Below are 16,339 nucleotides of genomic sequence, written 5' to 3' on the forward strand. Positions count from 1 at the left end.
ATGATATATCTTCACTTTGAATGACTTTTCTGTCATTGATGCCACCCATTCACTTCCCTAATTTCCTGCAGAATTCTCATATGTAGTGTCCAGTCTTAGATTTATTTTATGATTTAATAGTTTATAGTACTTTGTTTGATATAGTAGTTTATTTTTTATTACTCCTCTAACTCAAGTGTTATCAGAAGTCAGATTTTGATTTTTTGAATATCAAAAATGAGCTCTTTATTTAAACCATTGAACCACATTCACAAAGATTGTAAACCTATAGTACACTATTACAGGAAGAATAAGAGTTAGATAATATGTCATTACTGCTTTTGAGATCAAATATGGAGTTTTTTAGAGCCACTTAAGGCTCTAAAAAACTCCATATTTGATATTTTTTTCTCTCACTATTTTTAATAAGCAGTGAGAGAGAGGTCTTACATTAGGCAGTGAAATTTATCTGCTACCTAAAGACATTCAGACAGCCATTCCACAATCAGATTTGAACCTAACATCTCTTGGTTGGAAAGTGGGAACATTCACTTAGTCAGTTAGGCTGACAGTTTTAACATTGCCCACAGACTAGATCTATCCTGAATTCAGGGAATTATCCAATTTCCAATGTGTCATACTGGGAAGGCAGCCAGCTGACTTAACAAATCTGCTTAGCAGCATAAATTTCATAAGGATTTAAGCAACTTTTATCTCAGTAGACCTAGGAAAGCTTCTTTTAATCACATTAGCATTAATAGAAATCTTTAAATGGGAAAATTCTGGATCAAAGATTAAAGTTATTACAATTCTACATGTGAGAATACTTTAGTAAACTGAATATTAAATCAAAATTCCATTGAAATTTAGAAAAATTCAGCAAGGAAACAGGCAGGGATGCTCCCTCTTTCTGTTCCTGTATAGCTTGGTATCAGTTGATATCCTTTGGTTGAAAAGATCTGAATTCAAAGACTTTTCAACTCAAGGTAGGATTCTGACTAGAGAACATTATTCATTAATGGCCAATGAACTGCTCTTAGTTACTTCAGCTGTAATTCCAAGTAAACTAAAGCAAATTCCCATCCCTCCCTGCCATCCATCTACCTCTACTATATTACATGCAAATCAAACATATAAGTAGAGGTAACAACAGAAATTAAATATTTATTTATTAGTATGTTTAGCAGAGACACTGTAGTAAATTAATCATAAATGTAGGAACAAAAAGACATAAAACTCAAATACCAACTATCCAGTTGAAAATCTTGGAATTCTATAGAACCACCTGCAAATTCTGGAAGTCAACAGTATAATAAGGTTGAAGCTACGTCACCAACTTGATAAGATATGCAGCCTCAGCATATAATGACCAATGGACAAATCAAACTTCCAGCCATCGTACTGTAAAAATTTAATATAGCTTCAAAATGACAAAGCATTTACATCAATTTTTACAGAGGTCAAGTCCTATAAGATTGTTACAAAAATGACCTGTATGTCTATGTATAGCTAAATGTTAACGTAAATAATCCTATGGCAATTGATTGTGCTTGCTGCTCTAAGAAGGAAATTTCTAGATTGTCGTGAATAGAAGCAATACCTTTCTCCAGAAACGTTGTATGATGGCTCCTTATAAGGACATATGAAAGTTGTTTGCGAACTCCACTTGTAAACACCTCCAAGGTCAGTGTCAAATGGACCGACAACTTCTGACAAGCTTCCGCTGCCCAACGAAATAGGATTAAAAGAGTGCAGTAGGGAGAACAAAGAAATGGTCAGTGCAAGTGAAAGATCAAGAGATCACGCCGAAATGTTCGGGTGCAATATCTTCATGTAGGGATCCAAATCTGAGAAATGTCTCTTTAACGGAATTATAGTGTAAATTGCTTAGTTATAAATAAACGTGTTTTTCAGTTGTCAGAGTGTCGCCTGAAATTTAATTATACGATGCACTGTTCTGAAAAAAAAATTAGAGCCTGTTTTGCGGGAACCCAGGAGAAAAGTAAAGAGAATAATTAGTGGACCACGACTGTAAACTATAATAAATAATTTGTGTTTAAAAGGGAAAACTACTGGATGCACTTACCATATCTTATTGCTAGGAAACGAACATCAGTGACGCAGCTTATCAAATAAATTTTCTGGTGTTCTAGGAATGAGAAGTGAAGTGCAGAAGGCAGTTAGTAGGAAGGGAGTTTATGCATTAAGGGAAAACATATATAGGAAAGAATAGAACAATATTACAAAGGCGATGCAGACTGCATAAAGTTAAAGATAGAGTAAAGATAGCATAGCAAAAAGGTAAAGAAAGATAAAGGTATACAAGGATAACTATACTGAGATTAAAAAAATATAAGATTGAGATATAAAAGGATAGAATAATACATAAAAAGAAAGTAGTAAATAATATATACCCCCTGTTTACAGTACCACATCATGTATTTATCAACAGTGGGGAAGGTGAATTAAATTTTTGTAGGATAATAAATCAGGAATGGTAAGGAGAAACAAATTTTCAGTAAAAAAAAATAGAGAAGGAAGGTTTTAAATATTTTCTAACTGAAAGAATTACAAAGAACAGTTCATTCATCCAAAATCTTCCAAAGAGAAGAACATCCATTTGAGACTGCCATGTTTAAATACTTAATAGGAACAAAGTCAAGATTTATTGTTAACTAAGAAGCAAGACAGTCCTATAGCATCTTATTATTTATCTTATAGGACTGTTATACTACAGATTCAAACAAAACCTAGAAAAACTTCTAAAATATTTATATCCATCATGAAACTTCTTTTAATTGAATACTCATACACATCTTGCTTATAGACAAGACCATGCTTAACTGATTAGCTGGGTGGATGAAAATATGATACAGTATGAGGAGCAACATGGCTTTGTGAAGGATCTGTCATGCCTTTGTAATTTACTAACTTTTTGTAATAGAGTGATTTTACAATAGAGTGATTGGCTGGAGGGGTCAGAACAAGGGGTCATCCCTGGAAGTTGAATAAAGGTGTGGTTAGTAAGGGTGTTAGGACTAGACTTTTTGCTTGGAGAGTTATGAATCCAACAGCTGAGTTGGATTAAGGAAATGGCTGCACTATGATTCTGCTGGATTTTGCAAAGGCATTTGACAGAATACCACATAGAACTCTGTTATGCAAATTAGAACAAATGTGTATTGGATATGACACTGGTTAAGTGGATAAGAAGGTGGCTGCTGGACAGATATCAAAAAAATAGTATATGGAGCTGCAGAATTGAGGCAAAAACAGATGACTAGTGGTGTGTTGCAAGGTTCAGTGCTGGACCACTACTGTTTAATTTGTGCATAAATGATATAGGAAATAACCTGAAAGAAAATATTCAGTTGTTTGCCGATGATGCAAAATTAGGGAGTAATAGTTAATCAAGGCAATGTACAGAACTTGCAGGAAAATGTAAGTACCTGTCAGCATAGGCAAAAGATATTGGGTGCCAATTTATTGTGGAGAAATGTAAAGTTATGTATATATTTTGGGATAAACAGATTACAAGCTGTGTATCACATTGATGGCACTGTACTCCAGGAAATAATGAAGCTAGATATTAGTGGTAGACAGAAGGTAGACCATAAAATTACTTGGCTCTTAATGAACACATTAACAAGCAGAGATAAGGAAGTTGTTATTCCTCTTTATAAGGCCTTGATATGGCCACATCTGGATTATTGTGCTCAAGTCTAGTCTGTTGAGTTTCTTTGGGATGAGAAAGTGGTAGAGAAGATTCAGAGGCAACTGACCAAGAGGGGTAAGTGGTCTGTGGAATGGTCCCAATGAAGATAGATTGAGGTTTGCAGAAATTGATTGATAGGAGAAAAAGAGGGGATGTGATAGAAAAGAAAAATTTAAGTTGCTTAAAGGGTTTTATAGGATTGATGGAGGGGAAATGTTTCTGCACTTGGCTGGAGGAGTCATCCCTGGAAATTGAATAAAGGTGTGGTTAGTAAGGGTGTAAGGACTAGACTTTTTGCTTGGAGAGTTATGAATGAGTGAAATGGGTTGCCAGAGTCAGTTGTGAGTGCTTTGTCTGTTGATGGGTTCAAGGACAGGTATGATAGATTGTGTGGATAGTTTGGGTCTCTTGCAATGACTCTTTGGACTCCATGATGACACCTGTACTATAATAAATAGAATAATACCTCCAATTTTAAATGCTAACTTATACCTTAAATGTAGGCGTTCTACTGCTAAATATAACATTCAATTTACACCATATAACTGTAACATTTTGAACATCTTTTTTTTGGGGGGGGGGGGCATTTTGTCATATACCTTTTCCATATCCATAAAACTTAAATACAAATCCTTATTATATTCCCATGATGTCTCAACTATTTGTCTTAAAGTAAAAATCTGATTCTGATAACCTCTGCTTAACTTGACTGACTTTTTTTTTTCATGTTTTTCTTTCTACAATTTTTCTTAGCCCCTTCTCAAGTATGCTTGCATAAATCTTACCTGCACACAATAGGGAAAACCCTCTGTAATTCTCATGTTTAGTTTTATTGCTCTTTTTAAAGGGTACTATGAGATCTCTTCTAATCATCTAGAATTCACCTATATAGCCAAGTCTTCTGAATGGTGCAGTTCTAGTGAGTGTCATTTACTCTAGTTACCTTTCTACATTTCAGGTTGTTGATGGCTTTTCTACCATAGGTATCGATATGTATTCCTGATTGCATTCTTTTATGTTTTCTACCATTGTTCTGTCACTTCTTGGACCAGACTTATAGGATATTTTTGTTTTTATGCCACCTTTTTCAGTACTTTCCTTAATTTTTATGCTTTTCAAAGCCTCTAGAACATTTTGCCATCTTGAAGATATTCATCTTCTATATTCTTACCAAAGTTTTCCCATGCCTTTTGTTTAACTAATATGACTCCTTTGCAAAAATCTTGCATCTTTTTGTGTATTCTTTCAGAGCACAAGTTAACTCATGTGCTAGAAACTAGATATTTTTATCTTTTCTGTGACTATCTCTCACTTCCTTAGTCCATAGAGTGGATTCAGGAAGTTTTATGTATCATCTCCATACGTGAAAAGTTATAAAACACATCAGTAGCTTGTGTAGATAGGTGGTCAAGAAGAAAAGAAGAAAGCTGTTGCCTTGTTTTTTGAATGACTAGAAGTTGAAGTTAGGGAAAACTGAAGGAAACTGTTTGGGGAAGATTGCTCCAAAGCATAGAAGTAGATTGAATGAAAAATGATAAGCTGGTTCAATATGTTTGCAACTGGACAATGTGTTCACATGCTTGTTGGGAAGTCGAAGAATAGTGGCAGCCAGTTCAGTGGAATGGCACTTGTGGAAATATCTATAAAAAAAAAATAAAATAAAATAAGCATGAGATGGAAACCATGTCTAGGAGAGAGCAATTGGAGGTAGCAAGAAAGAGTGTCACCATTTAACTGGATACATCACCTGTGAATAACATTTTTTAGAAGGGATTTTGGTGTACCATCCCATATGTGAGAATAGTATTCTAGGGTAGGGTAGATTACAGTGGATTTGGGATTTATATAGCATTAGGAACTGTAATGGTGAAAAGTCTTGAGTGAAAAAATGCAGCTGGTTTTTTGAAGGATATGGTCTACTTTTGCTATGAGAGACTAGAGGTGTCAGTCCAAGAAGAACTATCTGGTTGTATATCAAGATTTCATTATCATTGGTAAAGAGAGGTGATCTTCAATGAAAGAAGACAGAATTGTGTTTTGATAGTATTGAAGTTGGCAAAATTGTCCTCCCTACTGAAATATTGTAGCCAAATAGCATTTAGGCACTGCTTTAAATTATGAGTGCCTTAAATAGCATTTAAGGCACTCATATATCCCAAGCTATAAGGAAGATCTTATAGCTTGGGATATATGAGAATTGTGGTTTGTCTAATGAAAAAGAGAATGGACACTAGCCATAGCTAGTGTTCATTGATGGGTGATGTAAGGATATCAGCTGTAGATTAAGAGTCAGAATTTGTTTTGTTGGTCACTCACTGATTAACTGGTAGCCTTCCAGATAATGAAGTTTACTATTGATAATGTTCATTATTTCTAATAGAACTGATGTGAATGCAGTTGGTAAATAGTTTAATGACTAGTTTTTTTTTTTTTTTTTTTTTTTTTTTTTTTTTTTTGTTATGGGTTGAATATAGTTATTTTTGTGCTGCAAAGTAGGTGGAAATTGAATACTAAAAATTGTAAAGACGATATTGAATTGACCTTATGGGACATGTTTAAGCTGGCTTGATTGACTGTATGGATAGTATAACTGCTCTTCAACCAACAGGCTATGGATTCAGATCCTGCCATGAGCATGGATATTTTGTTAATGTCCTTAGGTGAGAGATCAATTTCATCATTTGGTGTAGGACTACCATATACCTACCTACCTACATATTTGAGCCCTAAAGTCACTTGAAACAAAAAAAAAAGTTACATTTATTCTCTAGGGTAGGGTTTCTGGATTATGTTAAAAAGTTGAAAATTACTCTCAGCCCATCCATGGTATTAATGTACTAATAGGTTTACAACCTATTAGTACATTTCATGGGTAGGAGTTGGAGTTACATTTTAAAAAAAAATTGGAATGCTGTTAAGACCAGAAGATATGTTGGCATCAAGATTCTTCTGTCTTGATGAAAGACTAGAAGAGTCATGTAGTGGGTAGTTTTTGGTAAAGTGGAAAAGATACTTTGTCTTGATTATTAGTGGAGCAGTTGAGAGAGAAGTAGGTCAGGTTTGTCTTTAGGTGATGTTAGAATAGTGCCATCTGAATGTTAAAGGTAGATAGTCAGAAGTTGCACCTGGGGGCTTGGCTGCCATTTGAGTAGGAGGTAAGTTTTCTGCATTTTGTTAAGTCTGATTTGGATTTGCTGATCATCATTTTGCAGTTGTGTTCTGTTGTATCATGTAATCAAAAAAGTTGGTCTGGTTTTAATAATATATATTAACTGCAGAAATTTTCATACAATGTCTTATTCATTAAAATAAGCATCTTCACAATCTGCAACTTTCCCACTTTTATAAAACATTTTGTCTTTAGAAGTAATAAAGCCAGCAATCTCCGCTTCAATCTCTGGTTTATTGCAGAACTGTCTGTATCGCATGTGATTGTCTAGTGCCAAAAAGAGGTGATAATCGCTTGAAGAAATGTCAGGAGAATATGGAGGATGAGGGAGTATCATCCTGAAACACAAATCTTCTCACTGGTAAGTTTTGCGTTATCCTGTAAGAATAGCACTTTCTTTCTGATTACCCTGGCTCTTTCTGAAGTAACACATCCTGCACACACTCAAGTTGCATCAAGTTAGATCTTTGCCATCATAGTTTGGTCTACAGCGAGAAATTTGTAGTGGACAATACTGGCTTCAGTCCATCACACACAAAGCATAGTATTCTGTGGAAACGGTACCTTATAAAGTGTGCAGTACTGAATCGTTTGGTGATAACCAATGATAAGTTCCCCTGTATAAGATCCATTTTTCCTCACAAGTGAGCAAGTAATCCAAAAACAGCTCTTTTTTATGATGTGAAGGAAGTGAAGAGCAAATTGATAGCCTTTGAAATTTATTGTCATCTGATCATGCATGTGGGACACCCATTTGCTGAGCTTCCATGATTTTCCCAGTTGATGCAAGTGTAAACAAATTGTTTCACCACTCGCATTAAACATTTGTGAAAGTTCTTGATGTGTTAATCTTGAATTATTTTGAGCAGCAGCATGTAATTCTTCATTATCAATAATGGAGGGTCTTCCTGAATATAGTGCATCTTCAAGTGATTCATCACCAGAAACAAATTTTTTAAACCATTTCTGAGCAGTGTGTTCTGCTACTGCATCTTTTCCAGATGCCACACATATCTTACAGTATGCTTCTGAAGCCTTCAAACCAAGTTTAAATTTGTAAAGCAAACAAGCTCGAATTACACTAGATTCAACTGATAATTTAAACATGTTCAAAGTAATAGAAAAAGAGTACACACCAATTGACTGACACGTATCTGTGCCTTATGATGCATGTAAAAAAATTGTGCTCTGTAAACAACTGCAAAACAAGTCATTGCAATGAACTTTTTTGGTTATCTGATAGCTTAGGTTTTTGATCCATTTCTGATTGCTGAATTCTTTTCTTGAACTGCTTTGGCACAGTTGTTGGAGAACTCTTGTTTGGATGATGGTCTGGAGTTTTGATTGGAATGGGAGATAAGATCTTCATTCCAATAAGAATTATGTTATTTGGTTGGAGCAGGTGCTTGGATCAGAAGAGCAAAAACAGTAGTCATCCCAAGGAAAAAAGGAGTAGAAATTATGGAGGTTATCCTATTTTGTACTGTTGTAGTGGAATGAACATGAGACAAATAGTGGTTGGGTGAAGGAAATTTGGACAAGTTATGGTCTGAGTTAGATTCATTTGACTCTTGGCCATTTGTAAAATTAATCTGATCATAAATATAAAGGTTGTTGTAGGAAACCTATATGTGGATAATCAATCATTAATGACAAGTTTCAAAATCATTAATTATCAAAACATTTTAATACAATTTTAATATTTTGCTGATATCAGGAATAGGAATTAAACACAACAAATTACTTGGCATGGAGTGTTTTGTTTGTGTTTCTGAGGTCTTTTTCAAGAGAGAGAGGACGGTATAAACCTAGTAATAAAAAAAAAAATGGGGGGGGGGGGAGAACAAAAACTGTACTCTACCAATACAGGCTTGATTTAGCCTCTTGCCTGAATATGATCTAGAAAATCCCTTCCATACAGGCAAGAGTTAAATCTGTGCATACTTTTACAGCAAATAACTTGCAAACAGAATGTTACTAAAAGTTTAACAATTATATACATCTGCAATAAGACTGAAAAGCTTATTTTAGTTTCTGCTGCATAATTTGCATTTTTTTTTCTTTTGTATTTTCTTAGGAAACTTGCCTGTTCTTTGAAGAGTAAAAAGCAGGTAGAGAACAATTCTCTGGGATTATATGCTTAACATTACATATATTTTAAGGATACACATGTAGTACTTGATTTTCAAGTTTCATTTAAGGTTTATGACATCATGACTAACTGATACACATTTAATAAATCTGTATTAGTTATCATGGCTAACTGATACAGATTTATTAACGCCAAATGAAACTAGCATAGTCATTGTATTTTTTTTTTTTTTAGCTGATTTTTTAGTTTGTACATAAAATGAAGGATAGAAAAAAAAATCAGCTAGCACCTTTTATTACCTTTTTAGGGAGTAGGTGAGCCCTTTTAACCATATATAACTTTTGGAGACAGTGGGCAGTTCAATCTCTGCCAGTAGCCAATCAGAAATAGCTGGCCTAGGACTATCGCTAATAAGTGGCAACAATTGAAGAGCTGGGCAGACAAGTGCTGCCACCTTGTGGTCCCTAACAGGATATGTTATTGTCTGAAATAGTGTGGGTACTATGATTGATTATATTGAGTTTGTGGGATGAAAAACCTCAGTTTCTGGTTAAAAAAATCCTATATGCTCATATCAGAGGTCAACTAACTCAGGAACTGGTCTAAGAAAGGCTTATAAAAAGTTCCTCTAGTTGACTAGAATTGAACTTAAGTCTGTCTTTGGATGGCCTAGAGCAGAGGATGCAAATGCCACTTCCAGTGAGCTACACATGGAGGATAGTTTAATAATTATTTACAGTCCCTATATGCTAAATATTTCTATAAAAGTTTGATACTGTTGATGTGCGAGAGATTGTGGATTGATTGTTTACCTAAGTGGAATCCTGCCATCTCTACTTGTTTCCGAGTTATTAATCATGCCCTTTGGTTGAAAAGATGTTGGTTTGAATCCTGTCTAGGATGCAAAGAAACTTTATATGGACTTTTTTTCTCTTCCCTACCTGATATTTGTGCAGCTGCCAGCAAACATCCACTGATAAGGTTAGCAGACTATACATAGTCTGCTATGCCTATCAGTGGATATTAAATGTATATGACTTGGCTGTAAACAGACAGTTGAGCATTCATTGTAAAGAAATTGAGATAATCTATTCTATAGATTACTTGGAATTTGCAAGAGGAGTAGATAAATAGAACTACTTATGTGTGTTTTGTCATATTTAGCAGCTAAAGTTCTTGACATTTTTGAAATATAAAGATTATATAATATTTTGAGATAAATTTTTAGATCAGTAATATTTTATACCAGTGTGCGTAACTAAAATTTTAATGCAGTCTCTTTTGATTTGAGCCTTTGGTAATGGCCAGAAACTAGGTTTTTTGCTAGATCAGAAATGTTTTTAGCTTCCCTTGTTTTGTCAAGTTTTAATTTTTCTTTTTTACTTGAAAATTTAAAGAAATGAAAAATATAAAATTTGCATTATTTATGTTTCATGAAATAAAATTTTCCTATTAATGTAGTCATTTTTCTTTTACTATAATCCCAATTAGAAAATTACAATATTGACTTGTAAAAATCATTTTTGTTTATTGATTTAATGCTGTCCTTGTAAATGTGCCATCCTAAGCATGTGATTGCTTTGCTGGTACCTACAGCTGGGCTTAGTGATGACATTTGTTGGTTGAATCATACCTAAGATCTTAATGTTTATAAATGCTTTACGGCTGTAAGTTAACTGGTCTCATACAACTAGTTTTACAACAGTGAAACCTAGGTTTCATTAAACTGCAAGCTCACAGTTACCTTCAAAAATGCACTCAGATATGTCAAATTAATAATCCCATATAATTCTTGTTCCACATGAGATGTTTTAAAATGAAATGGCCAGCATCTATCATGATGCTTGCTGGGCACATAACAGGTTTTATGTTCCTTTTATTCTTTATTTTCCATTCAATGAATTCTTAGTTTGCTTGGTTTATTTGCATTTGTTTTGGCTATCTGATAAGTATTCTACACTCAGGCTCTCAGTTCTTCAACACCTCCAAATTGCATTCTATCTAATCAAGTCCTGATCCAGAGTACTTTATTATGCTTACCTTCAAAAATGCATATGGGTATACAAATTAATATAATCCCATGTTGCTCATTACTAAAAATTGCTTTGCTTTTTTTATATAATTTCAAATAGGAGCAGCATGATTTTCAGAAATTAAAAAAGCTTAAATGTAATAAAGTTTCAGCTGATGCATTAAAATGAATTTCCATTAAAATAAATTCTTGCCCAATATAAGAAGCACTAATCATGCAGAATAAACTTCATTCTTTACACATATATTATTAGTAAATCGTGTGTGCTGTTTGTAGCGTTTAATTACAACTTGTGATTTTAATGCTTATATAACCAACTTAGGGAAATATAAGGGTGATTTAAAATGTTTGGAATTTGCCTTTATATTATATAATATTTTTATTGCATGCCATAATAAATCTCTTATGTAATAAGAGATATATTATTGCAAACTAAATGCGCCACTCATTCTAAATAAGAATAATTTTGTTATTCTTATTATTTAGAATGAGTGGCGAGAACTGTCTAATTCAAGGACTTTGGGTTTGAACTACTTGGGCATATATCAACTAAAGCGGTTCAAAGCACATGCAAATACAGATGCTAGTATTCTGTACTCGGATATCCATTGATTGACCTGTCAGTGTAAGCAGAAGCTTGCTGGTGGAACAAGCTCAGCATCATGCTGATATCTGAAAAATTGCTGGCTAATCCTCCAGATGAATGTTTCATTCAATTGTTATATGCAATGAATAGTGGGTCTACTTAAATGCTCAGAAAACACATAATCGTTGATTCAACCTAGGTGAAGCAACACCTTTAGTCTTGGTAAGAAATTTGAAATTTTGAGGATGGCTCACTTTGTGCTGATTTCAGAAAGATAAGCAGTCAGAACAAATCTTATTTCTTAACAGACAAGGTTCTATATGAATGATGCTTAGCTCTTATAATTCAAAAGCAGATGCTCCAAAATAATGTCAGACTGCACACAATAAGTTGTGCATGAAACAAATTGAGGGGTTGAAGATGAACTCCTCCTTGATGCAACTTGCCTCCAGACATGGCTATTTATTTTAATTGATACACACTTGTACTGTCAGAATGGCACCTTGCCAATGTTATGGAAGTTGAGATTTATTATTATTTTATTTATATTTTTTTTACCTCTAAGGAGAAGGGTCAAATTGTTCATAGATAGTTGAAGCCCAATTGTAGAACATAATTTGTTTTGGCAGATGTTTTTTGTTATTCACAAATTGTTTCAATTTTATGCAATGTTAAAATGAATACCAGAATTCAGAAAATTTTGGTTCATCCACTTCATAAGAACTATATTTCAACAAAATTTAAGCAGTATTAAATATTTAAATGTGTGGATAGGCTTAAAACATACTTCAAACCTTAACAAGTATGGCTGTAAAAATCTACCAAAGATTTGGGAGACTGTCAACCTAAGACCAAATTAATATTTATTTACTTTTATTTTATTTTTTTTCAAAACTTTCAAGGACTACTATATATTTTTCTAAACTTTGGACTACTGTTTTTTTTTTTTTTTTTTTTTTTTTTTTTTTTTTTTTTTTTTTTTAAACTTTGATGGTGCCGTATTAGGACTTTAGTCTTGTGTTGCACACTACAATTACTTATACTAGCCCTACTGTTACACCGAATTGTGGTTGTCTCGCATTTGTAACAAACTTTGTGTGCTCTGAAGATGCTGGATATAATACCAGCGAAATATTAGTTCTTTTAAGTTAATAAATTGTTATTTTCTTAACAATCTGTGTTCGATTCAATACCATTTACACCCAATTCAAAAAGTATTAAATATTGTTTTAATACTTTGTCTTTTAATATTTGTATGATAAATGTGATCATAAAGAACAGTGATTGATTATTGATGTGGTACATCGACTTTGCTCATATCATGTAACCAGAATATACCAATTATTATCCTTGCAAAAACACATTTGCAAATTCTATATGCAGAGCACAATACTCAAAAGTTACAATAAATTAAAGATGCCAAGAAATTATATTCTTGATTTCATCCTTTATCCGAGTGCAAGCAGACAGTTTGTGTGTGAAGTAACTTCATGACAGAGCTACTTGTATATAGAGGCCTTAGCCTTAGTATCCCATAATTCAATGCACATGTTCTTATAGATAAGTATAATGTTATGCATTATGGGAAAGGCCCATGGGAAACTGACCCAGTTCAGTTTAACCTTTGAGGTCTCATTAGTGGGAGCCAGACCCAGAAATGATACCAGGGTTGAAGTAATGCAGAAGCCATATTTCCATATACAAATAGTCAAAAGGTGTTGCACGTTATTACTAAAATACTCTGGATTAGAGATAAATTAGCCTCTATATACGAATATCCCATTAAATGGATGAATAAAACTTTTAAGCCAGGAGCTCATGAAAATAGAATGTTGTGGATCTGATATCATTGTTAGATCTTGAATGGGAGAATTTATTGAAATTTTAATTCATTCAAGATTTAACAAGTCTAACATATCAACAAGGAGAAACTTGTACTTAAGCAAACAAAAGGATTGTAAATAAGGCTATAAATACCTTTTAAATGTACAATTATAAAAGAAAACTTGTTTATTCAAATCTAAGTAAAGATTTCCAGTTTGTAAAATGTAACTATAAAAGGGTATTCTATGTGAAATGAAATGTTTATCAAGATGTAAACAAAAGTCCAAAGTTTGCGGACGAACTGTTCGGGTGAACATTTGACTTGAGGCATCAGCATTTACATGGAAAGCGGCGCTAGCTTGTTTTCCTGGAATACGCTACACATGGAGACGCAGTATACCGGATCATCTCGCAGACAAAGGAGACGAGTGCTGTGTGGAAGAACATGGCAGTAAAGAGGGCACCAAGGGTGCAGAATAAAAGGGGTTTGCTCTCCCCCCCCCCCTCAAGGCTTTTTTTTTTTTTTTTTTTTCTCCTGACCTTTTCCAGCTGTTTTACGTGGTTGGACATTGGACCTCTCTCTCGCCTCCTGATGGATTCCGGATCACCCTGAGATGTTAGATGTCGGCACCCGCAGTTCCAGCGCCCTGACTAGCTATCTCCTCGAGACGGAATAGCTGAACCGGCAGCTCTGACAAGGACTAGCAGCATCAGAGCCTCACAGATGTGGGCACATCACCAGACGTTCGGGAAAGCCAAGTAGGATGACCTCTATAGTAACCACATGGATAAAGGCCAAGCGAAGATGTTCTCACCCCGATTCAAGGAAGAAGGATCGGGCTGTGTAAGATGAAAATGTGAATTAAGTGACGGATCTGTTAATCTTCCCAAGAGCTGGTAACGTACAGAATTTTGTTATTCCTTTCCCACTTAGAGTGAAGAAATGTTATATAGTCAGTGAGCAAGGACAATGTAGTATAGAACTCTTAGGTGATTATCGATGATAGCAGTGGCTTAACTCCACTGAGCATTTTGTTAGAGAAAGTTTATAGATGATTTGTGACGGGTATTTTATGTGAATTACTAGCGTAATTTAGAAGAGAACCGAATGGATGAAATTTAAGACTTGTATAATGTGTAGTTTAATGCTTAATCTTATAGAAGAAGCTAATTGTATCCATTTGTGTTTTAGTTAGTTTAACTAGTTCTTTACTTTAAAATGACATGAAATTGACTGAATGTAAATGTATAACCTTAAGAGCTCAATAAATGTACTTTATGTTTTGTATCTGACATTAGCCTGAGAATGAATTCAAATTACCACTCAAAAAAAAAAAACGGAACCTAAGTGGAGTAGAATAGATGTTTAAAAGCCACAATTGCAAACGATATTAAACATAGTTGATATTGAGGATTTCGGTACTAAGAATAAGTGTTAGATTCTTCGCCTCTATGTTATCTGAGAGAGTTTCCTTGGTTAAGAATTCCTTCTAACCTAAAGATATTGGCTGGTGCAGCGTAACAAATTTACCAGTATCTGATCGGGAGACAATCTCAGACAGTAATCACAAAGGATTTTGTCCCTAACAATAGGTAAACCCTTTGTCTGAGTAATATCTAAATAAGTGAAAAGAAGTATAAATTAAGACAAAGCCATGAAAGTGGTGACGTAACATCATGCAAGGGTTGTAAATAAAGTAGTGGTAACCACTCATGTACAATAACCTCAATGTCAATACATCTGTGGGATTGGATGGTATACCAGCTCGTGTCACATGTGAAGCGGCTAATGAATTGTCAGTACCCATGACCATTTTGTTTAATTTGAGTCTCGTGTCTGGGCTAGTTCTGAGGGGGTGGAAAGAGGGGGAAAATAGTTCCACTGCATAAAGGAGGTTCCAAGACTGCTGTTGTAAATTACTGACCGATTAGCATATCAGGAATCGTTGTTGCGGTCTTGGAGAAATTAGTCAAGAAAAGAATACAGGATTGGATAGATGAAAATGGGATATTGTATGGGGGACAACATGGTTTTGTGAAGGGTAGATCATGCCTCAGTAACTTGCTCAAGTTTTATAACACAGTGACGGCTGAACTGGATAAGGGTTTACAGTGATTCTACTGGACCTTGCCAAGGCCTTTGACAGGATACCACATGGAACTCTAATCAGTAAACTGGAGCAGATGGGGATGGATATAGGGTTGGTGAGATGGATAGGAGGGTGGTTGATGGAGAGATACCAGAGAGTGGTTTATTCAGGAGTTGAGTCCAAAAGACGGCTTGTGACTAGTGGTGTGCCGCAGGGCTCTGTTCTTGGACCATTACTTTTCAATTTGTTCATCAATGATATAGGAAAGGATCTGAGAGGAGGTGTTCACTTGTTTGCTGATGATGCAAAGTTAGGTAGAGCAATTGTGAGTGCAAGGGATGTCAAAATTTTACAGGATAGTTTGGATAATTTAGAGGACTGGGCTTGGGAATATGGATATCAATTTAATGTGGCTTGGTTATGCTTTTTTGGGGTGAAAAGAATAGCAGCAGTATATCACTGGTGGAACCATACTCCAGGAGATTGATGAGGCCAGGGATTTGGGAGTGTTGGTGGATAGGGAATTGAAGTTTAGGGGGGCACATTGCAAAAGTGGCTAAATCAGCTCATCAAATCACTTGGCTTCTGAAAAATACTTTAACAAGCAAAGACAAACAAGTTATTGTTCTTCTGTATCGAGCCTTGATAAGACCCCATCTAGGCTACTGCGCCCAGATATGGGCACCAGGGTTTCTTCTTGATGGGGAGGAGATGGAGAGGATCCAGAGACGAGTGACCTAGATGATAGCAGGTCTGCGGAATGAACCTTATGATAACAGGTTGAAGATTTGTGGGTTGCAAAAATTGGTAGATAGGCAGAAAAGGGATGATATGATTGAAGAACCTCTTCAA

At 34.8% G+C, this 16,339-nt stretch overlaps 1 protein-coding gene across 1 annotated transcript in view; it reads left to right on the plus strand.

Moving 5' to 3' along the window:
* The window catches only part of LOC150100648 (plexin-A4-like), a 707,214-nt gene that overhangs the window by 85,047 nt on the left and 605,828 nt on the right, over positions 1-16,339 (plus strand). Inside the window, 1 exon segment of the mRNA XM_090401991.1 lies at positions 7,106-7,224. The gene's annotated coding sequence lies outside the window, so the exon portion shown is untranslated.

The sequence above is a fragment of the Typopeltis vanoorti genome, chromosome 12 (assembly GCF_054136105.1).
Source record: "Typopeltis vanoorti isolate ZY-2024b chromosome 12, IOZ_Tvanoo_1.0, whole genome shotgun sequence".
Lineage (NCBI taxonomy): Eukaryota > Metazoa > Arthropoda > Arachnida > Uropygi > Thelyphonidae > Typopeltis > Typopeltis vanoorti.